The 24,809-nt window shown below is 42.2% G+C and overlaps 1 protein-coding gene across 2 annotated transcripts in view; it reads right to left on the reverse strand.

The window, feature by feature from the left end:
- The window catches only part of SPSB4 (splA/ryanodine receptor domain and SOCS box containing 4), a 344,397-nt gene that overhangs the window by 217,381 nt on the left and 102,207 nt on the right, over positions 1-24,809 (reverse strand). Inside the window, exon 1 of one of the 2 annotated variants that reach the window (XM_006134825.4) lies at positions 512-629. The exons of the other annotated variant lie outside the window; for it this stretch is intronic. The gene's annotated coding sequence lies outside the window, so the exon portion shown is untranslated. Of the gene's footprint in view, positions 1-511; positions 630-24,809 lie in introns of those variants that run through there. 2 annotated transcript variants of the gene reach the window in all.

Consider the following 24,809-nt stretch of genomic DNA (forward strand, 5'->3'; position numbering starts at 1 on the left):
TTCTACAGTACACATTTCTACTTTGGCTTTATTCCTGACAGAGTTCCCAGTCCTTTTTTCTTCTTGTTTTTGAATGCTGGGTGCTGTTTTAGTAAAGCTATTACAGCAATATCCTGTGAAGCCTCAGAAAACCACACAGCAGAAATCATTCTCCTTTCCCATTCTATTCCCTCCATGTCTTTGTCAACTGACTGGTTTACCACTGTTTTCACCTCCCAACACAAGCAGAAAGTATTTCAGCTATGTGACACTGCTAAGCTTTTGACTCTGTCAGCATGAAGTATGAGATGCATCACAGCAGCAGCAATGGCTTTCCTTTCCTCCTCCAGTGGAAGTTAAAAGTTGAATTTTGGGGAGGGGAGAGGGAATCAGATGTTTCAACTCAAAATAATCCAATACTCTACCCCCTACAAACTACTATTACATAAAACAAACACACTAGTTATTCTCCAACTAAAATCATCCCATGTATAAAGTGATCTGATATCACAAGACATTTTTAAACAAGTACCTTGAAGTTTGTCTCTTCAGTTGAGGATTTTCATCTGCAAAAAAATAAAAACTTATCACTGGTCAACGTGACCGGTTTCTCCCCTTTCCCTTCTTCAAAAAGAGATGATTCAATACAAACCCCACCCTGGCAGCCAGACAATAAAGCTGCAAATAACTTATTCTGATCAAAGCCCCATCTGCTTGGCAGCAGCAATTCAACTGCACTTGTGGTTTTTGTATGACTGCAGCTTCTGAACTGAATGATCCTTTCATTTAGATGGAAGTTTAAACAAAATATGGTAATTAGCATCAACTAGTGTGGCTTTCATGGGTGCTATCTACAAAGAATTCTCTAATAAAAGGACTTTCCTGCTTTCCCATCCAATTACATAACATTGTTGAATGATATAATTTAAATTTAAATTAGCCAACTTTTTAAAGTCAGTCAACATTAGACTTCCTGCCTTAAACTATCTTTCAAGTGTTAGCAATTTCAGTTAAATATCAATCTTGACAGAAACAACCTTGATTTGATTCATTTTACACCAAGGTCTGTGTTTAATGTTGTTCAGTTTAACAAAAAACCACATCCCTGCATTTTGAAAAGTAACATTGCATGCAACATCAAATAAAATAAAAAATGTCAATCTTTGGTAAATTATAAAATTGCAATAAAACAAAGATGCAACTAAAGAATGAGGCATGTTCAAACTGGGTACATTACAATCAACAAAACTCATAAGCTCTGCAGAGAAAATCTTAACCAATATAATCCATTTTAAACTGGTTTATTTAAAACTAATGTATGTTTTTAAGTTAGAATAAGGCCACACACCCCAAAATTTCTGATCATATTTAAGTCCATTGTGGAAAGTTTACTGGTTAGTTGTATGAAAAAGAATTAGTGGCAAATAATATTTTAAAATTTATGGCTGGGGCTGGACTTGGCCACTTAACTTGCCTCAGGCTCCTTTAAAAATTCCAACCTAAAGATTTGTCTCCACAGTTTTCTCTCTCCAACTCCACCCCCCAATCAAAAATCACAATATAGGTCAGGTAGGTTAAAAACAGTGCGGATGGAGTTGGTTAGCTTCATAGACTGCATTTTAGATAAAAAGAAGACTTCTGTGCAACTCATTTTCCAAAATGATTCAGGATGTAAATCTTTACATTCAAGAACTAAAACTAAAATACCTAAAAGACGGAAATAACAGGCAGACACATGAACACACACACATGGTATTTGTTGACTAATGTTGATGCTAGTTTTCTTGCAAAGGAGGGATTCATATGTTTATGATTATACCAGAAAAAGTACAAGATGGGCTTTAAATAAATGTTGTGTAAATTACAGACCAAAACTATTCCCTTCTCTACAAAGAAGAGCTTTGCCAGTTATACTGATATAGCTGTGCAGGTATAACTAAGCCCTTATTGTGGTGTGATGGGTCCGGGGAGACACACACTCGGGATGGACTCAGCCCTCTCGTGCTCCCAGAGGCGGGGCGAGCCCAACAACGGTGAGCTGCGGTGGAGGCATGGCCGGGACAGGGCCCCGGTCACACAGCCGGGGCCCCAGAAAGGGAGGGGGCAAAGTAGGGGGCAGAGCATGGCAGAGTGTCAGGATGCTCCTGACACAGAGCATCAGACCGTTCCCAGCGGCGGCGGGCACTTTCAAAAGGGATGCCCATTGCGGCAAGAGAGGTAGGTGTCCCTAGAGCCGGCACAGGGGATAAGCGGCAGGGACCAAGGGCCGCTGAACGCAAGGGCCGGCGAGAACAGCACGGTGCAGGACAAGGCCTCCACGCAGCCGGAGGAGCGAAGAGACACTCAACTCCCGGTAGGACCCCAGACGGAGGAAGTGGCAGAGAGGGACGAGTTAGAGGGTAGGAAGCAGCCCAGGGCAGGGTGGCATTGGTGCCCGTGGGCTGGCGCATTTCGGGGAGCAACCCCCACCAGTCGTGTAGAGGGATTGGACCAGTGAACTTAAGGACCCTGGGCTGGGACCTGGAGGAGAGGGTGAGCCCGGGTCCCCCTAACCCTCCCTGCATGCTCAATACTCCAGAAGGAGAGCAGTCAAGGGGGACATGCCCCAAAGGGTGACCAGGAGGCTAGCCACACCGGGAAGTCGAATAGCAATGCTATGGACATTTGGCCCCCACAGGCACACTAGCTGTATGAAAAGTAGATGGACGGGGGGGGGGGGCAATGAGGATGGCTGGCGGTGGGGGGGGAATGGGGCGGAGGGAGAGAATCAGCCGGCGGGGAGCAGGACTGACCTGGCCACATGCAGATTCCAGGGTGCTGCCTGTCCCATGCACGGTCCTGGCAAAGCACGAGCAAGTCTGACTACGGCTCCACAACGCACTTGAACAGCCCTTAGGTGCACGGACAAGGCTTCTCCTCCTCCCCAAGGCATCACTCCTATGTCAGATGCAACCAGAGCTCCCAGTGCTGATCACGCCCCACCTCCCAGCCACTCCCCTCGCCCCAGCCAGGCTTCCGTCAGGTGCTCAGCCAGAAAACCAGAAAATACCAGACATTGCACATGTCCAGTATTTTCTGAATTTTTTTTACTGGACAGAGGGCCCAAAAACTGGACTGTCCGGTTGAATATTGGACACCTGGCAACCCTAAAAATAACCATCCTCAAGATTGCAAGCCTGAAAACGAAATCTGCTTCAACAGCACCTGACAACATTTTCATATGATCATGCACAAGTGTGACTAAATATGCACAGAAGTAGCCCATAAAGAACTCAGCTTCAGTTTGAGCACGTACTAGCCACTGGACCAGTGCCACCTGCCAGAGCAAGGGTAGGGCTAACTTGTCCTGCTCATCACAATTGCAAGCAGGAGGGAGGAAGAGGAAGTGTGGGCTGAGCATAAATCAAGCCAGTGAGAGTTAACTGGAATCTTTATATCTTTCCTTTGAGATCTGATTTCCAATTTTAACCATTCTTTTATATTTTACTAGAGGACTTACCTGCCATTGCTCAGGTCCTCAATGTTTGTTTTTTTCTTCATTTAAATCATTGCTCTGGGGTGGGGCTGGGCAGGAGGATTTCAGTATGCTGGCTGCCCTGGGGAGAGAGGACAACCCCAACCCTTTCTCACCGCAGCATCTTGGGGTTAGGTGAGAAGTGCCTGTCCATGGCTGCTGCAGCTGCTACTGGCACAGCTAGGGGACAGGTGTATGTCTCCCAGCAGGGGAGACATACAGACAGACATACAGACAGACAGACACACAAACAAACTCACTTTCTGAAATATATAGTAGATAGCTGTCCCTTTTTCAACCCCTGGTGCCTGCTGGCCCAAACGTGTTATAGCTGTTCCAGTCCCCATCTTTGGTCCCTTGCAGTTATTCTACAGTATAACTGTCCCTGCTAATAGACCCCTCTCTTTCTATTTTATGAGAAACAATCACATTCCTGGCACATCCCATTGTCTTGGCACAAGCAAACCCTTTCTTTGCTTTAAGTTATAAGAGGAAGTTGCATACCAAATTTGGTTTTAGCTCTTCTGTTTTTGAACAAACAGACAGATGGACAGAAGGACAGAAAGACTCTCTCCAATGTGTAATGCATTTCTAAATATCAAAATATATTTGCTATGAATTACAATTTTAACATTATTTAATTTGCAAAATGCTATGGGATTAAGGTCATGATCAACATGCTATCAGTATTGGCTAAGCACAATGGAGAAACAGAGAGCCCGTGTTTTAAATTTATCACCTCTGGTTAAAGTGGTGACAGCTTTTATTAAAGGCTAATCAGTATTCTTTTTATGAACAACACAGATAAATGAGCTGTAACTTTAAGTATGAGTAAAGCATTTATTGCTGAAACCAGAAAGTGACCATAAGTGGGAAACAGTAGAGTCTGCACTGAATTACCAGGTGTGGACTCCAAATAAAATATGTTCTTTCCAATGTAAGGATATTGAATTGCAGAAACAATTTGCCTCTAGAACTATAGGACACTGAGATAAATTAAGAAGGGAAGGGGGAAGAATAAGAGGCAAACACATAGCCTAAAAAGATATCTGGATTGTGACATTCTGCAATCCTACACTCAAATCTTAAACCTGAATGCCTGAAGTTGGGCATCTATTTTTATAGATTTTCAGAAGCACTGAGCAATCACAGCTCTCACTGAATTCAGCACTCCTGTAAGTCAGTCTACATATGCTCATGTCTAAATGTAGATACCCACATTTAGGTTTGAAAGTTTTGGTCCTATTTTGCTTCTTAGGCTGAGAGACCACATAGCATCTTCGAGTGCTTTTACTGATACTCTGTCACCAAAATCTTCAAAAGCCTGTATGGAAAACTAAGTAGAAGTGGGTCTGGTGCTTTGAACATAGTATAGAGTGCTGCCTTTTGAAAATATACAGCCAAGTACCTAAGATAGGGTATGTCTACACTACAGCGTTATTTCACGTCTAGACACAAAATGCATGATAGGACGCTGAATCGAATTTAAGGCCGGCCGGAACTGGTTCTGGCAGGGCATCAAGTCAGGAGTTACCTTGTGTGGCTGCTGCCTGAGGCTGAGGCTATCTGACACCTGTGTTTAAAGAGATCCCCCTTAGACAGCCGGTTCTAATGTTTCCCTGCTAGCTTGCCTACATTGCTGAGGTACAGCAAAGCATTTTTTTTCTCTGAGTGCTCTGGTTGCCCTCGCTCAGGACACCACAGCACTCTGCAGCATGGAGCTGGAGCCACCCCGGGCACTCTGGTGCTTCTCCTGGACGTGTTGCTGTGAGCCTGGCAGCACGTTCTGCAGGCAGTAACAGTCTCCCTGGTGTGCCCCAGTGGGGGCTTGTGCCTCATTCCTCCCTCACGTCCTTCCACTTACCCCTCCCTAACCCCCCTTCCTGCTGTACAATAAAAGACACATGTTCATTACAACAAAGCCTCTTTACTGAACAAAACTGGGGTGGGGGAAATGAAACTGAGATGAGACTGGGAAAAGAAGGTGGGAGAGGGGAGGGGAAAACCTGGGAGGAGGGAGCTGGCGGGGTTGGCAAAGGGGGGAGGAGAAGCTCAGGGCTGGGAGTCTTGCCAGCCCACCTGTCTCCCAGCACCGTGGGTGCGGGGGCCTCAGCATCCCTGGGGGTATGGAGAAGGTGGGAAGGAAGAAGCAAGAGGGGGAGAAGGAGCGGTAGCTGGGGAGGCAGCAGGGGCTGGAGCAGCAGGAGGCAGCAAGCTCTGCCCCAGGGTCGATCACCACCTGGGGGGCACGGACCATCCTCCCCCCCCCCCCCAGGATGCAGTCTACGGCATCAAAATAGGGGCAGGGGTCCGGGTCTGCCCCTGGTTGGGAGCTGCCCCCTGTGGCCTTGGCATACGCATGCCGTAGCTCCTTTATTTTCATGCAAACCTGCTCCTGGTTTGATGGCCAGGCTGGCAGCTATCCGCCTGTAGACAGTTACTTTCCTCCGTTTAGTGCGGAGATCATGGACATTGGAGGCATCCCCCCAAACCTGAATTAGGTCCCTGATCTCCACACTGGACCAGGCAGGCTCCTAGGAACTGGCAAACTGGTCCTGGGGAGTGGTGGAGAGCTGGCTGTCACTGGTTGCCTGGCTCATGCTGGGGCCACTGGGCCAGGTGCAGCGACTGCTGGCTCTGGGCTGGCAGGCTTGGAGTTGGCACAGGCACTGTGGTCAGAGTCTACCCCTTTAAGGGCTCCAGGGAGAGGGTGAGGGAGAGGAGTTTTCTTGGTTGTGCCCAGAGTAGCCAGTAGGGCACCCTGGGAAGGGCAGGAGGCCCCCTATTTCGAAATACGCATCTACACAACACGTATTTCGAAATAGAAATTTTGAAATTGGTGCTATTCCTTGTGGAATGAGGTTTACCAATTTCGAAATAAGCCCTCCACTATTTTGATTTAATTTCAAAATAGCGGTTTGGCTGTGTAGACGCTGGTAAAGTTATTTTGAAATAATGGCTGTTATTTCAAAATAACTTTCTTATGTAGACATAACCATACAGACTAGTTAGCTCTGATTTTTACAGGATTAATCCAAGTCTGTTCATTTTCTTTTTATAGTCTACTAATGACTATGGGTATGACTACACTGCATTCCTCTTTCAAGAGATGAATGCAAATGCAGACAAACGAAATTGCAAACGAAGCGCGCATTTGAATTTCCCGCGCTTCATTTGCATAATCACGTCCGAGCGCTATTTTGAAATATCCTATTTCGAAAAAAGAAATGCTGTCTAGATGCGGTTATTTCGAAAGAAAACCCTTCTTTCAAAATTTCCCTTAAACCTCATTTTAAAAGGAGTAAGGGTAATTTCGAAAGAAGGGTTTTCTTTCGAAATAACTGCGTCTAGACAGCGTTTCTTTTTTCGAAATAGGGTATTTCAAAATAGTGCCCAGACACGATTATGCAAATGAAGCACGGGAAATTCAAATCTGTGCTTCATTTGCAATTTCATTTGTCTGCATTTGCATTCCTCTCTTGTAAGAGGAATGCAGTGTAGACATACCCTATGATACTGCACAGCCGCTAGCATTTATGTGGTATGTTTCTTGTGATTCTCTTGAAAAAGACCACTAAAGTTATCAGGCCCTCAATCTCTACAGTCTCAGGCAGCTATTGCACCTTGGGAGCTTGCCATCCTTACCTATGTATATTGCATAGAAATATCTTCAGAGGCAAATGTGGAATTTTAATGGAATCTACTGTACCTTATTATGGCATATGTAACATCTTCATACAAAAGACATTTAACTTGTAGTTAAGGTTGCTCCAAACATGTTTCCACACAAGACAAACCCTAAAGAGTAAAGATATACATTAAGTAAGATTCATGCCTTACATAATACCAGTCTCCAAGCATTAACCCAACTAACATAACAGATTTCAACCAGGCAAACACCCTCACTTTCAATTGACCATTTGTTCCAGAATACATTTCAACTGTGTGAGCAAACTTAGTAAGTATTATATGGGACAGCTCTCAACAGAGCATATATGGTGCATCAAGGATGGGTAGAAAACATACAATCACATGAAATGTAGTTGGAATTATGTACAATTACTATTATGCTGCTTTTTGGGGAAGAGCTGGTGGATTCTGATTAATATCACTCACTGAGGCAACATCTAGACTTGAGTGAAGGAAGATCGACCCTGTGACGGTCGATATTCTGGCATTTGGTTTAGTGGTAAAGATCCAACAAATCAAACACTGAGGGTGACTCCACTGTCACGAAAGGGAAGGAAAGTTGATGGGAACATTTCTCTTGTTGACCTCTCATACTTTTCCCTATGCTGCATCTTACTCCTGAGGAAAACTTGTAATCCAAATCCACAAACCCAGCACCATATCCCCTTTCATGTATCTCCTTAAAATTCACCCCTCTCATAATATTTTTAGAAAACTTCAACTTGACAACAACCACCAAGGTGATGAGCTATGATTATTCCTACTGACTAAAAAAGGACTGCACATTTCCTTGTTACTGTATTATTCCATTGCTTCTACCAATCCCTGCTCTTTGGTCTCATGAACTTTTTAAGTCTTGTCTTTGAAGCCCTGTATGTCCTTTGGGGCAAAAGCTGTCTAATACTACAAATTTGCACAATCCCAGGACAAAGAGGGTTTTTAGCTTCAAGGCATGACCACAACATAAAATACTCAATAATAATAATGGACAGGACATTAATACATATGGTCACTAGCTCAACAACAGAGGTGGTTGAAAAAAGACTCACTGATAAAATGAACATGAGATTTATGATGCAGGATTGCTGTAGCCATATTGGTCTCAGAGCTCAGAGACAACAGAGATAAGGTAATATTTTCTTTGGACCAACTTCTAATGGTGAAAAAGACAAGCTTTCAAGGTGCACATAGCTCACAGATTGTGTAAATTAAAAGATTGTCTCTTTCACCAACAGATCATGATACATGAATTTATATTAGCAGCCATTCTGAATTTGTACAGATTCACCAGATATAGCTAGATGTTACTTCTCTGTATTTGTTAGAAGGCCCTGCACTTCTATATGTATTATTACGACTGTCCTGATATTATGCTTGCTCTTACATTTATGACATAATGAACCAAGACTCAATGAGACACGTAGCCATACAGAAAAGATCAACACGGTGGTTTATTAAAGGAATGGCATGTATTTTAAATTCACAGTCTACAAAATGTAACCAAAAGAAAGGGTCAGTTATCGATCCTAAAACATAAGCATTAACAATTCAGAAAACCCTACCATTAACAATAGTTTTCCAACCTGGTCCTGGATATTTTATGATTGGCTGGCACATTATTGTCCACGGTACTCAATTACTATCCCTACAGAGTGCACCTTTTTCCCCTTTAATTTTTTTCATTTCATAATAGCAGTAAAATAGTCCAGCCCTGCATTGAAGGGATTACTACAGTTTTCAGCAGTTGAAGTCACTGAGCCTTTGGCTCATGCCTTACAACGCACCAGAGGCATGCCATAATCCCCCAGAAAAGCACAGCCTGTCGTGTCCTATTACTTAAATATTGAAAGGCAGATAAGTATCCCACTTAAAAGAGATGGTGCTTAGTCTGTAATCACTTCAAAGGGATCTCTAATGACTTGGCTTAAACTCATCTTTCCTCAGTTTAACTGCAACTTTGATGTTTTCACTAATCTTCATTTCAGCTCAGGAAAGCATAAGTACGCAAGCATTCTCAGAATATGACAAGTATGACTTGCACGTCAAATGTGACTCACCAATAGGTTAGAATTGGCAATTTAATATACTAGAGGTCTAAAACAGCTTTAATGCATCACATTTATTTTTTATTGCCAGTCAAAAAAGATTATTTACCCATAAGACTGATACCAAGTGAACATTCAAGGTATGGAGGGCCAAGAAGTTTTAAATGGTATCGATCCACAACTTTTCAATCAACTCCAAATATACTGTATCAGAGGTTCACAACTGTTTTTCACCTGTGGACCCCTAAAATTATGAATGGAGTTGCTGGTTCCTTTGGAAATTTTACACATAATCTGTGGAACATGAGGGTCTACAGACCACAGATTGAAAAACACTCTTCTAGTGTAACAACAACCTTTTGTGGACCCTTCAAGATGAGCTGCAACACATAGGTTGAAAACCATAGCTAAGGTCTATGTGGCTAATCTGTATGTAAATGTTTTCCCTTTCACCAGCATGATTAGAAATACACACGCCCACGTCAGATTAAGAAACAGATCTCAATCACTCCATTTACTGAAATTAGACCACTGTACATGCCAATAGGAGAGTCATTTAAATATGGTAAGCTTTTTACTTGCACAGTAAGAATGTTGCAAATTGACCTCCCTGTTATACTGAACAGGCTAGTTTCTGTCATCTGGTATTACTACAAAACGATGTTTACATTCAGTAACCTATTAGTTAATAACTGTGTATTTATCAGGTACAGAATGTTGAAGAGAAGATGAGTGACTGTCAAGGTAATTTACAATTTCTTATGGAGAGTATCTTGCTTCTCATTAAGGCATTATTTACACCAACAGAATAATCCACATACAGTATCAGTCAGTGCAAATTCCAGTTATTTCTAGTCTACATGTTCTATGACAGATTCAATCACCCGTCATTCTTGCTTCAGATTGTTTTCTGGCAGGGAAGTACTGATGATCTGCTACTTCTCTGGAGGATGGAACATAATGCACACTGGTGACTTCAGAGGACAGCAAACGCCAAAATCCTGGATGGCCTTTGGGAATGGTATTCAAGCATTCAGACAGCAGAGAGCACAGCAGAAACATTCTCTGTGGCTAATAATATTATTTTCTGATTGGATTAGAGACAGCAGACAAACACAGTCACTGCCTCATAATACATGTCAAGACACCTTTTAATACTGAGAAGATTCAGCCAATCGGTTTAGTGACAGGATTTATATGATCACCAACCCAAATTCAAAAATCAGAAAAAGCAATCAAAATTTGCCACCAAATAGAGAGTACGTCTACATTTGCTCCCTAGTTCAGCGCGTTATTCTGCTCAACAGCTAATTCAAACCAGGAAGTGCGCGCTGGGATGCATTAGTTCAAACCAAACCCCTTGGTTCGAACTAACGTTACTCCTCATTTTTTGGTTTAAACTAATGTGTCCTGGCACGCACTTCCTGGTTCGAATCAGCTGTTGAGCAGAGTAACGTGCTGGCGAGATCATACTAATGAAGCGCAGGATATTTAAATCCCCACTTCATTAGCAATTTCAGTCACCTACATTTGCATCCCTAGCTTGAACTAGGGAGCAAGTGTGGATGTACCCAGATTCACAATAAAATCTGTGAATCATAAAAGAATAATAACGTACACACAAGATTTTATAAAGCTATTCTATATGAGCCGGACATACTCCTTGACGCATCCTCAGACAGATACTATTGTTTCTCTTTGCTCTAATAATATTTCCCTAACTCACAGTGGTATTTTGAGGATTAATTAGTTAGTGTTGATAATGCACTTGAAAATAAAATCAAGGTGAAGTGCTGTTATTCATATGAGGGAAAAAAACTTCACTGCTTCATATTTTTCTACCAATACAAGATTTGGTCACATCCCTACTTTAATCAAGCAGAATTCTTTTTCAACATAAAATTCAACTTTCTAAAAAAAGATAAAAAGATCACTGATCTTACTTTAAAATAATTCATAACCAGTGCTGGCTTTAGGAAGTGCGGGGCCCAAATCGAACAGTTTCGATGGGGCCCCAGCAGCCAGGATTTTTTGTTGAGGGGAAAAAAAAGCACACAAAAGAAGAGTCATAGCCCCTTTAAATCCGCAGCTACAGGGCAGAGTCCTATCTCACCCCTCCTGCGGCGCAGGGAATCCGCCGCGCTCCTCCTCAGGGGCCGACGCCCCCTCCCGCAGTGTGCCCGGCACGCCAGCACACTTCCAGCTTTAGGGTGTGGGGCCTAGAGTTGCCAGGTGTCTGGTTTTGAACCAGACAGTACAGTATTTGAGCTTTCTGTTGGGGAAACAAATTGAGAAAATATAAATGTCCAATATTTTCTAAATAAGATATAATGTAGATTGTGATGTAATGTCAAGCGCGTCCAGTATTTTTGTTGAAACCATCTGGCAACCCTAGTGGGGCCCTCTTAGGCGTGGGACCTGATTCGGGGGAATCAGGCGAATCGGCCTAAAGTTGGCCTTGTTCATAACTTATCTTGCTTCTAAATGCATTCTTTAATAGCTTCCTAGCAGATGGAACAACCTGCCCCATCTGATTTTAATGGGATACCAAACACACATTATTATTCTTATTATATGGGCTTTGGCAAGTTGTGCAAAGGTCTTCTCTTTTGCCTGCCCCATGCATACTATTCTATGGCACTACAGTATCTTGGCACACCCGTGGGACTAACTGCCATGCTCCTCTGTGACTAGCTCTGTGAAATTCTGTGCTACAAGAATGCAGTAACATTTCCTTTGCTTCCTTGAAAAGAAGAATTAACAGAAAATGCATGTCTGTGACAGGGATTTGCATTAGCTTCTTTCTGTGTGAGCTGTGGTGTTTATGAAGCAATAAGTACGCCCTAGTTCTGGGTATAATACAAAAGTCCCCTGGCATGCCAACAGGGGGGACCATGTCAGAGCACCACTCTGCACACTCCGCATGGCTCTGAGGGAGCACCTCAGTCCAGGTGGTCCTGAGGGCTGGCTGGCTGCCTCACCCCTTTTGCCCACAGTCCTGCCCCTTTTGGGTGTACAAAGCCAGTCCCCCCACATACCTTGCTCAGGGGCCCGCAGATCAGCTGTCAGCCCCCTGATCACTTTCCAAAGCTCAAATATTTGCTGAAAGTAAGTTTTGAATTGTATATTCAGTTATAAATTTACACTTTGTTGGAAAGTTATAGAATTTAAGAACAGAAAATAATACCATTTGAGTTATGTAACCATGGCCTTGAGCCTGCGAAGCAGGGATAGGGAACCTTTTTTGGGTCGGAGGCCACCCACCTACAGAAAAATCAGCCAGGGGCCACACACAAGTGAGACGCAAAAAACAAAAACAAACTCTCACTGACAAAGCTCCTGACTGAGAAGGAGAAAGACACTCCCCGCATTCCCCTCACACACCAGAGCCTGGGGGAGGGCCAGCCTAATAGATTATGTCTGCTCCAGCCTCACACTGAGGTAGCAGGAGGGCTGAAGCACCAGTGTGAGCTCCCCAATGCTGGGGGGCGGGGGCGGGGTGGCATGAGCCTTGGGAGCCAGAGCCAGGCATGCCAGAGGCCATATCCGGCCCCCAGGCCTGAGGTGCCCCACCCCTGCTGTAAAGATTTAAATAACATATGGTTTTCATATAAGAGTATAAAGCAGAGGTCTACCATCTAGGAATAACTTCCAAAACGGGCCTGTATCAGTGTGAATAGCAATTATTGACAACAAACTCTTCTCCTTACTAAGTAATCTGTAAACAGAATTATTTGCTGATGAAATTAGTGAACAATTTCAAATAATTAATACATTTGAGAATTCTACAGTCTTCTTAGGACAATTAACACATTTTTGTAAAGGTAACATTAATCTGAATAAATTATTTGTTATGAATTAATCATTGAGCTTCACTGTTACTTCAACCTGAAATACAAAATCCAGTTTTTACAGCCTTCAGGACTGCAAATATAGTTTTAGAAATCACTGAGGTGTTGTGGATGTTGTTTTTTAAATTTAGTGTAATGTCTATCAAGCATTAGGAGAAGATAAGACAATTTCTTTCAGTTGTTGCTTAGGGCAGAATGAAAACAGACATATGCGGAGTTGAAATACTCGTAGTACATGATCTTGCTGTGATTGGCAGACAAATCAGAAGCAGCAACCACATAATGTATGAAACATTACCAAAATTACATGTGAACTACCCTAAAGATTGGCATTGCTAGGAAATGTATCTTATTGTAAAATCTGCTACAGAGTTTAAGTGCCTATTAAAAAATCATAAGCACTTGTGGGAACTGGTTAATGCACTTGAAGTAATGAAGGCTATTTTTACTTCCGTATAAACTTTGGGGCACCCCTCCTGCAGGATGCAGAGCAACATCTGGGGAGATGTTCAGCTAGGCTAGGGCCAGCCCTCAGGGGGGACAGGGAGGGAGAGCCACCCAGCCATGCTCCTCTGTCTGTATGCCAGTTCCACCTTTACAGCCCCAGCTCCTCCTCTGCAGAGCCAACTGTACAGCACTGGGACACATTCCACTACTGATGGGAGGGGGGCGAGAAAGGAAAAGTTTGGGTACCACTGTGATAAGAGTAATGGAATGCTAAACTGTATATATCATTCAGCCACCAGGTATTACCTTATGTAACATAACTTACCAACCTCACAACTATTCCTGGCAGTGCACTGAAGTGTCTAGAAGTGAACATGCTTCTTGAGGAAGGAAGCTCTATAGTCAGTTCATATTAGGGATATAAAAGGCAAACTGCTTAATGGGTGTAAAAGGTTAATAAGTAAAGGTTACTGGTTCTGGTTAATCAGTAAGGGCTCACTGGAGCAGCTCCTGTCAGTCTCCTCTCCCCACCCCCAAAGTTACATTCTGGCTCTCCACAAGTCGGCTGCAGAACCCATTCAAACCTCCCCAGGAGCAGGGCCGGTAGCAGCCCTTGTCAGTCCCTCTCCCAGGGAGGTGGCTTTGCTGCAGCTATGATTTTAGTGGTTACACGGTTACATTTTTACATTCCTAGTTCATATACAGTTCAATAGCTTGATCTGCTAGTAAAAACTGTGCAGCCTGCTGTGTACTAGGTATCCAAGACATAGCATCAGAAATAAATTAGTTCCAAGAGGAGAACAGAAATATGAGGAAAACAAGTAACCCCCCCCCCCAAAAAAAACCTAAAAACCTAAAACAAAAAACCCAACCCCCAGTCTAACATCAACTAACATTCTAATATCTCATTAACATGTATTCTTCAATGCCCTAGACAACTCAGTTTTAACAAATCTTCACAATGAACAAACTGGAATCTGTATGTTGTAAGATTTCAGACTGCTACAAAATTCCACACAAAACCAGAGATATTCTCGTACAATATTTAATATACCACAAGAGTATCCAACCTGGATAAAAGGCAAAAAGAGATTATGAGCACTTTTATAACAGATGTCACTTGGCTTGACAACTGTGGGTCTAGATCAGCGATGGGCAACCTGTGGCCCATTAGGGTAATCTGCTGGTGGGCCATGAGATATTTTGCTGATATTGACCATCCACAGGCATGGCTCTCCCTCCCCCCCCCCCCCCCCCCCCCCCCCGCTTAGCTCCCAGCGGCTGTGATTCGCTGTTTCCAGCCAATAGGAGCTGCAGGTATCAGCAACCAGCACATTCCTGTGGCACATCTGACACAAGATTCATATTGCTAGTAGCAGCCTGTAACCTACAATTTTAAGATCACAGAAAGTTATGGTTGAAATAGACCTCAGGAGGTCATCTAGTTCAACCCCTTGCTCAAAGAGGACCGACCCTAACTAAATCTTTCCAGCCAGCGTTTTATCAAAACTGGCCTTAAAAATCTTTAAGGATGGAGATTCCACCACCTCCCTAATGCTTCACCCCCTCCTAGTGAAATAGTACTTTCTAATTCCAAACTAGACCTCCCCCACTGCAACTTGAGACCACTGCTTCTTGTCCTGTCTGCCACCACTGATATAAATGACAAACAGTGTTAACCGGTTTGCATGTGAAAAACTGGCAAAAATTGAATGTTAAGATTATAAAGCTATAGCAGTTCACTAAAAGTCAGATTATTTCACCCATGTCATATTGAGCACTATGTTCGTATATGAGCAGTTCTAATGAAGCCAGCAGGACTCTAAGCAGTGAGGTCCTTCACTGGTCCCGATTCAGGTAAGTATGCCACCCATATTCAAGCAAGATAAATTCAAACTAAAAGATGTGCACAGAAGGTATACTAAGATAAAAGGTGTACAGGAGGCTAAAAGAGATCGGGTTCTTTGGTCTAGAAATAAGATTTGTAGGAAATAAGGAAAGATTTGCAGGAAATAAGATTTGTAGCTATCTAACAAGCAAGATTCTGGAACAGCCTTCAGATAGGAATTGTAGGGGCAAAATTTAAAAGTGGAATTGTATGATGAGGTCGCCAGCAATGGTAGGACTGAACTCTTTCCAATTGTGATGTAATATCAAGATGGATGTGGATGTGGATGGTTCTTTCCAATTCCTGTCATATGTTCCTAAAATCTCATGCTTCAGGGCACCTGTAGGAACTAGGAAGGATTTTTTCCCCACCCCATGTATTCCATTTTGGTTTTACTGTCTTCTTCTGGAGCATCAGAGATGGTTGTGGTTGGAAACTGAACAGTAGACATGGTGGGCCAATGCTCTGAAGTCGTTCTGAATTCCTTCTCAGGTGCTTGGCTGGAGGATCTTACATGTTCAGCTAACTAATCACTCTATTGAGAGTCAAGAAGTAATTTTCCTCACAGTCAATTAGCAGGGCCCTAGCTGCAGAGAAGGCAATCCCTTCCCTCACCAAAGTGCCTGTGTTTCTTGGCAGGGTTATCTGTGTATATCTCACTTTATCAATTCCCTATCTTTGCAGGGGCCTTGGACACTGGTAGCACCGCAGACCCTCCTATTCTCTGCCTGTTAGACATAATAGTTTAGCGCCCTCCTGAGGGATCTTAGCATCCTGTAATACTTTAATCTAATTTTGGTTATTCGGCTTGGTGTGTTCATGTTAGGGTGCTGTTTAGTGGCCTGTGATGTAGAAGAGTTCAGCTTTGACCTTGAAATTTGTGACACATGATTAACTAGAAACTTATTCACTTCTTTACAATTAAGCACATGCTTTAGGGTTTTGTCAATCAGGCAGGGCCATTATGAGTAAGGCTATCAAAATCTGACAATGCTAAGGATTCAGATTTGGGTACTGAAGGAGAAAAGGAAAGAGCTAGACGGAAATGACTTTGAGACACTTACTGCAGACAAATGAAAACAAGTTTTGTATTTGTAATTTAAAAGAGAAAATAGATTCAGCATTTATATTGAGATGAGGTTTAATTGCAGCACCAGACGACATCTGATTTAAAATCATTACAGAGAATACTGACTCCCACATCTAACTGGCAGGGGCGGATATAGGGCAGGGCGAACGGGGCGGCCGCCCCGGGCCCCGCGCTTCAAAAAGCCCCGCGCATGCGCTGTGGCACCGCTGCGCATGCGCATGGCGTCAGTGCGCATGCGCCATGGCAAAGGGGGGCCCCCGCAGAATTACGCTGCCCGGGGCCCCGCAAAACTGTCATCTGCCCCTGCTAACTGGCCTATTATTATTTATACAGACTGGAAAAGTTCACCCCTCATTAACTGTAATTTAAGCAAGGTGTCACAAAGGAGAACCTTAAGCCAGATATGTTGTATTTAAACCTATAAATTAATGTGGTTCTGCATAAGAGAGTTATGCTGGGCAGACACTGAAGGTGAAAAAAAAACACAGAGGAGAGCAGAACAATTCTACTAGCATAAGGATACCATCAATAGTATTCCAGATTAGACAACTGGCATCACAATACAATCATTTACATTTGGAAAAACATTTCTAAATGAACTCTTACATGATTTAGGGACTTAAAAAACACTCTAATGAAAAAAGTGGGAGAGAAAATGCATTTCACATAAGATCTTTATTCAGAAATTCTCACTGACTTCAGTGAGAGTTGGATGGAAACTGAACATAGCAAAGATGGATGAGTACAAGGATTATATAATCTGCAAATAAAAGGGTCTGAGTCTCATTGAATGTAAATAGAACACAAGCTCCTAAAGTACCTGAGTCACTCTTCAAAAGAGGAGTTAGGCTCCTAAGTCAGATCTATTGGACTTTTTCATATGAAACTTTAGCAGGAGGATTGACATGGCATGACTTCACTGTCTCCAAACGCATATAAATCCATCAGATATTCATGAGCCAAGAAGAGATAGAGAGAGAATTAGGAAGGTGGCATGTTTCATGCATACACACAATATAAGCAAAAATATTAGGAATGTGAACATACAAATAAAGTCTGTAGAGGAAGCACAAGACTGATAGTTGTACTAAGAGTTTTGTTTTAATAAATAGTTACTCTTAAAGTATTTCAAGTATTGTTTACAACTGAGGTGGGCAATTAGCATCTCCCCCCCCTTCCCATGGATGTAGTTTGGCAGGGTTAGTCCTGGGGAGCAGATAAATAAAGCATGTGGCAGCTTGCCAAGGGTTCCAGACCACAGGCTGCTTATTGCCCACCCCTGGTTTAAAATGTTTTTAAGTAAACAAATACTTTCTACTATGTAATTGTGTGGAAATTCCCCTTGATAATTACTGTAGCCATTAAGTATAAGACGCTTATTATGACATTTGTCTTTCTATATTTCAGCTCACTTCAGTCTTTGCAGACAACAGCAGAGTCAAACCCAGATCCATTGTATTTAAACACTGAAGTCAGACAATTTCAGAGGTTAAATGCAATAGGTCTAATTTTACTCTGTTGTTTTCTAACAACTTTTCTAAAAGCTGAAGGATTTGAAATACAAAGGGAATGTTATATTAATTGTACATTATTTACTCATATACCTATGGTACATATATGTATGATTTTATTTTTACAGGGCCCCTTTAAGTTAATTTGAATGAAGGCATTTGTAATTCTGAAGAGAGTAACTAAAACAGCTCTGTTTCCCTACCAATTAAATGCAGCAGTAATTTTAGCAACAGGTTTTATATTTATTTCTCACATCAGGCAACACCTGCAAATGAACAATAAGACAGGTTTTGCAGAACCTAAAAGATATTATTTCCTTAAGTTCATTCCCCTAATAATGTGTGAGCATGAAAGGTTCTTGAGTATGAAAGGTTACTGTTTTTAAGTGCGGGGTGGAGAGAAGAAAAATAATGCTCTTTTATATTCTATTCAGAACAGCAGTCATCTCTTTCTATCCAGAAACCTTTCATGCATTTAAGTTAGGCAACTCCTTGGAACAACATAAACTCTCTACTTCAGCCATAAATCAAAATCTGTAAGCTCTGAAAGTTGTGGACAGCAACCACAGCTGGGTACAGATTGACAGGGACTCTCTTAAAACAAACATCTGCAGTCTAAGCCCTCATGCAGAATGTGTAGGGTAACTATTAAAACCTACCCTGGGCAACCTTTCTAGACAGTACCTCCTCACTCACAAACACCGAGTCTGCATACGAAATAAGGAAAACTTTTAGGAGAAAAGAGAACCCAGAATCAGCTTGGGAAAACACAGCTACAATATATCCATATGAATAATAAAACACTTCCCCCTAGTAATTTTAGCAGTGACGTTTTAACTCAATTCCCCCCATCCCTCCCCATGTGAACATCTAATAAGCAAATGCTTCTTTTCTAAAGTGTTTCCTCCTCCACTAAATTCCACCTATGGTCTGGTGTCAGTGAATAGCATCATCCCAAAGTCATCGGGATCTTGTTTGGCTTGCCAACAGTCCATTGGAAAGCTGTTCTGCCTTAAGGTTCCCCTATCTAACTCAGCCAAAGTGATTTCAGCTTTTTTTAGTGTCTGGGTAGGAGAAGCCTCAATCTGAGTCTATTCAGCTCTATAGCTGTCTTGTCTTTTCTCTGTCCTCCAGTGGCATAGGATCCTTACTGGAAAGCATTTGGGAGTCTTTAGCCAAATCCTTACCATAAAATAGGAGCTCTTTTCTCCTCTCCTTTCAATTCCATTAACCAATCAGATATGAATCTGTGTTCAGTGATGGTTAGTAGTGTACCAGTATGATGACTCAAAGTGTCACTTGAGGAAATCTGGGTAGAAAGCTTATGCAAATAAAGCTCTCCATAGTCAAACTTTCCCATGGTCACCAGTAGATGGGGGAAGAGAGCTCCTTCCCCTCTGATGCTTCAGGTCTCCTTCCATGTTAACATCTTTATTAATATGTCGTTCTTATTGCCAGTGTCACTTACTATTGGCCTTTCCTTCGTCTTCTCCTAGGAAAGGGGTATTGTGCAGATGATGTCAAAGAAATACGTCTGTACTAAGTTATCTATTCATTACTATTGATGCAAGTCTTGCATCTCAGCACAAGAGGATTAATTCTACCACCCTTACACCAAATACTTTCCCAGATTAATAGTCCCACTACAACAAATAAAGCACTTACCAAGTAAGATAATACTCAACATGAGAAAGGAAGGGAGGATCTTTCCCTCAAAGCATGTATCTCTGGAAAAAATATTTACCTCTTCCCCACAAATACTGTGTATATCTATACTGAGGATGTAAAGCATTAATTGGTTACTCAGTACGCATGCCCCATGCTGGCATGCTTACTGGGGTAACCGATTAACCAGTGGGGAGCTGCTCCTGCTGGGCCCTGCCTGGAGCAGTCTCTGCCCGTGGTATGTTGCGGTGAGCTCAGCCCGGCTGGAGCAGCCCGCTGCACAGTGGGCTTGGCTAAGCTGGAGCAGTCCTCAGCTTGTTGAGCACAGGCCAGTCACACAGCCCTGAAGGCAGGGGTTGTTTCAGTCCAGCTGGGCCAACAGCACTGTGTGGGGAGGGGTAAACCACAGGATCATGGTTAATCAGTTAAACATTATATTTAACTGGTTAACTTTTTAACCAGGATTTTACATCCCTAATCTATATCAATTGAAATATTTTAAGAACTATTTCTCCAATCATTCACTTGCCAAAAATGATTGTTGAAATAGAGGACATAGAAAAAAATGACCTTTGGTCAGTACTTTCCAGGAAATATTTGTATACCTTCTTTCAAGAACAGAGGAGTACTGACCAGCACCCAGTGACTAAGGAGTTAACTCAGATACCTAGCAAAGGTGTTAGCCAGGAGAACCAATAGAGATAGAGGGTTGAAATTTGAATTCAGTATAGTTTCCCTTCCTGCTTTCTCTGTGTGGGCGTTAAATCAGGTGTTGAGAGAGACAGAATGATTTAAACCCAGGCAGGACTACCATGCCCCACTCAGAATTCAGGGCATGGGACTGGACTGAAGAAAGGGAAAATTAGAAGTGAATACCAGGGAAATATGAATCTAGTTGTGTTCAGGGTAATTTTTCTTCATTTGTGGTTTGGTTTGAACTGCTCTGTGTGATTTTATGTCTCCCCTCCCCCTTACCATCTAAGCATTGTGCCTGTTTTTTATCTCTGTGGTTTGTTTTGTTTTGTTTTGCTGTGTAACATCTAGCAACCAAGTATCCTTTATCAAATGTATCTTTTGTTTTGTAATAAAATTACTTCTTTTAAGGTGATGATTTGATTCTTGTGTCCTAGAAGGTTTGTCTGTGTGTATCTGCATGCCTCTTACTGAGGGGTCAGCTACCAGAGACTGCAGCTTGTTTTTCTCTTTTCATTTTTGTGAGCTTTTGGGGGGCAAAAGAGCTTGGGGTACCCCTGGGGAAAATTTCAAGTGTTCACCCCTGGTTTTAGGGAAAAAGCTTTTGATGGTGGCAGCAGTTCCCTAAAATCTGTGTATTATGATTTTGTGGGGAAGTTTTTGTAACCAGAGCTTGTAAAGGCAAGATTTTGAAGCTCTCTTGAGAGCCCCCCATCTTTTGTATTCATAGTGCCAGTGTGGGAAACAGCCCTGGCACCTTCCTTCAAAAGCTAGTTTTGCCACAGGAAATTAAACTGGTACCATCTTATCTTATGAAAATCCTTTCTGAGTCACTTGGGGCTAGCGCTGATTTTTTTATTGCCATTCCCAAGTGGCAGTGTAAATCAAAGATTGGCCTCAAAGCTTAGTCATAAGAACATAAGAAAGGCCATAATGAGTCAGGCCAAAGATCCATCTAGCCTAGTATCCTATCCTCCGACAATGGGCAATGCCTGGTGCCCCAGAGGGAATGAACAGGACAAGTAATCATCCAACGTTCCCTCCCATTGTCAGCCATTCCCAGCTTCTGACAAACATTCCAACCCATCCTGGCTAACAGCCATTGATGGACTGTTCTCATGAATTTATCCTGTTAAAGTCCTGATCTTCACATCATCTGGCAAGGAGTTCTACAGGTTGACTGAATGTTTCATGAAGAAATACTTTCCAATTTCTCCACGTTTCCTGAAATGTGGAACCCCAAACTGGACACAATACTCCAGTTGAGCCCTTATCAGCACAGAGTAGAGCTGAATTACTTCTAATGTCTTGCTTTGAACACTACTGTTAGTACATCCCAGAATGATGTTTACTTTCTTTGTAAGAGGGTTACACCGTTGATTCACATTTAGTTTGTGATCACCTATCACCACCTGGTCCCTTTCTGAAGTACTCCTTCTTAGGTAGTTATTTCCCATTTTGTGTGTGCAATTGATTGTTCCTTCCTAAGTGAAGTACTTCGCATTTATCCTTATTGAATTTCATTCTATTTATCTCAGGCCATTTCTCCAGTTTGTCCCAAACAATTTGAATTTTAATCCTCTTCTTCAAAGCACTTGCATTCCTCCCAGTTTGCTATCATCTGAAAACTATAGAAAAGTACTCTTGATGCAATTATCCATATCATAGATGAAAATATTGAACAGACCCTGAACTGATCCCTGTGGTACCCCTTTTGATATGCCCTTTCAGCTTGACTGTGAATCACTTATAACTACTCTCTGGGAATGGTTTTCCATCTGATCTTACAGTAGCTCCATCTCGGTTGCATTTCCTTAGGTTGTTTATGAGGTCATACATTCCAGTAATGAAAGCCTTACAAATGTCAAGCTACACCACATCTAGCACTCTTCTCCCTCAACCACAAAGCTTGGTACCCTGACACACAAAGCTTGGTTTGACATTGTTCTCGACAAATCCATGCTTATTGTTATTTATTTTATTATTGCCTCAGTCAGTTCTTTGAATATTGTAGGATGCATTTCATCTGACTCTGACAACTTGAAGCCATCTTATTTGTCGAAGCAATTTTTAATTTATTTCTCTATTTCAGCTTCATATTCCACTCATTTTCACTGATGTTCACCATTTTAAACTTCCAATCACTACTACAAATATTTTGGTCAAAAGTGAAACAAAAATGTCATTTAGCATTTCTGCCATGTCTCCATTTTCTATTATATTTCTTCCTCCTCATTTTGTAATGGCCCTGCCCTGCCCTGCCCTGCCCTGGGTCTTCCTCTTGCTTCCTATGTATTTGTGGAATGTTTTCTTTCTACCCAGCTAACTAGCTTAATCCCATTTTACCCCTTTGCCAGTGTTCCCCGTAAGCTGTGTGCTTGTGTGGTTGCTCTGGAGAAATTCAAATACTGCCCAGCTGATTAGCAGAGCACCCACAGCTAGGTCTGTATTTTTATTGGTGGTGCACATTTGCACATTCCTCGGTGCACATAAAAATTATTCTTCAAAACGGATGGAAAATATCCACACATGGATGGAAAAGATTAGAGGGAATATTGCCCTTGGCCTTTCTACTTTTATCCCTACATGCTTGTATTGTCTGTTTATATTCATCCTCTGTAATCTGACCTAGTTTCCACTTTGTGCAGGTACAGAAATTTACTGTGTCTGTTTATAGACAAAGATAAAATTGACAAATCTTTAAGGCGAACAATGTAAACAAAATGCATAGCTCAATCTCAAACATTTAATCCACTAATGCCACCCTTACTAATACTGAGAGCAACAAGTCTAAGATGGATTTTTCGTTTTTTTATTTTTAATTCCATTCATAAACCTCAACATTTGTATTACATTTGGAGTTTATATTTTTAGTTTAAATAACAAATTGTTCATTCTAAAATGTTAAAAAATAGCCTAAAAGGGTTATTTTTGTTTTGTGCTTGATTTTTTTTATATACTTGCATTAAAAATGCTCCAGAAACCTTAAAAAGGCAAAGTGTTTATTCTGTGTTAAAACCAACAAAAGAAATAAACATGTCCAGCTGAACATCCTAATCTAGGTACTTAAGGGTTCAGCTCTGACATTTTGCCCAATACAGTGATTGGAAAATTATAGTTAGTCACAACTACACAGCTAAAATGCCTAATTCTGATCTTGAATTTTCCATGCGTGTAGTTCAATCAACATATTTTGCTTTGCCTAATCTCCAAAATGGCAACATTTCGACCACAGCCACTTAATACTAATTAATGTTTTCCTCTCCTTTAGAAATCTTTACGGTTACCACATCCCAGGTTCATCATGATTCTAGTAAGTATTAATGGCAGTGAATGGCAAAGATAATTCCATATGCACTGTTTGTTGTTTGTAGGTTTTACCTGAGGTGCCACATTTTGGATGAGGGTTTCTCTGGAAACCTCCCTGTTATTAACATCACCATTCTCTGAAGATCTATGTCACAGCAATCTTCCTGGAAATGGTATGGATGCAATTCTCTTGGGAACGAGTTGGCACCATAATGAATGTGCAGAGAGGGTTTCTAGAGCAACAGAAAGTGTTCCTTATGAGAATCTATATAGTGAGGCAGGGTGCCCTCTCCCTGGACCAGAAGGATGGAGATTAAGAAGCTGATCAAATGGATCACCAAAAGCCAATACCAACAGCAGGCAACAAAACTCCTGCTGCAATAACAACTGCAACAGCAGCTAATTTGAGAACTGGGGGGCCCCCAAATCTTCGCCATCAACAACAATGCTTGCAGCAGATTATGGCACTTGTGCCAACCCCAGGGGACTCCAAATCTAGGGTGCAGTAGACACAGCTCACCCCACAGTGTTGGTGCACTTGGCAAAAATGGGCCCTGAGGATGACCCAGAAGCTTTATTTATCACATTTGAGAGGGTTGCCTCAGCCAGTTAGGGCTCCTAGAAATATGGGCCACCCTATTGACAGTCAACCCCTGGGAAGAAAAAACTGAGTCAAAGGAGCTAATCCCAACTGGATCCAAGATATCCTGCTGAATGGGATGTCATCAAACCCTTACAGCCATGCCCTATGACACAGGGATTACCTGAGGCTGTATCCACGTGGGAAAACCCCCAACTGCAGGTGAGCCAGAGCCCTCATCCAGTGTTACAAACTGGCCCTAACATCTCCAGATCAACCCTTGTTTCATCTGCAGCTGATTCAGGCACCTTTGACGTGAGTGTCCCATGATGGTTTTCAAATTTGGCCAGATCTGCTCCAGGGAGGTTTGGCCCCATAAGCAGCCTTCACGCAAGCTGACAGTCCCTCTTGACATGAATGGAGTCCAAGTCTTCAACCTCATTGATTCAGTGGGTAGACAGACTCATCCACCCATATCTTGTCCAGTTTCCTGCTCTGCTACTGGGTCTCATTCAGCTACAGTGCACTGAAAGTGCACCTGCCAGCC

Source organism: Pelodiscus sinensis, chromosome 10, assembly GCF_049634645.1.
Source record: "Pelodiscus sinensis isolate JC-2024 chromosome 10, ASM4963464v1, whole genome shotgun sequence".
Lineage (NCBI taxonomy): Eukaryota > Metazoa > Chordata > Testudines > Trionychidae > Pelodiscus > Pelodiscus sinensis.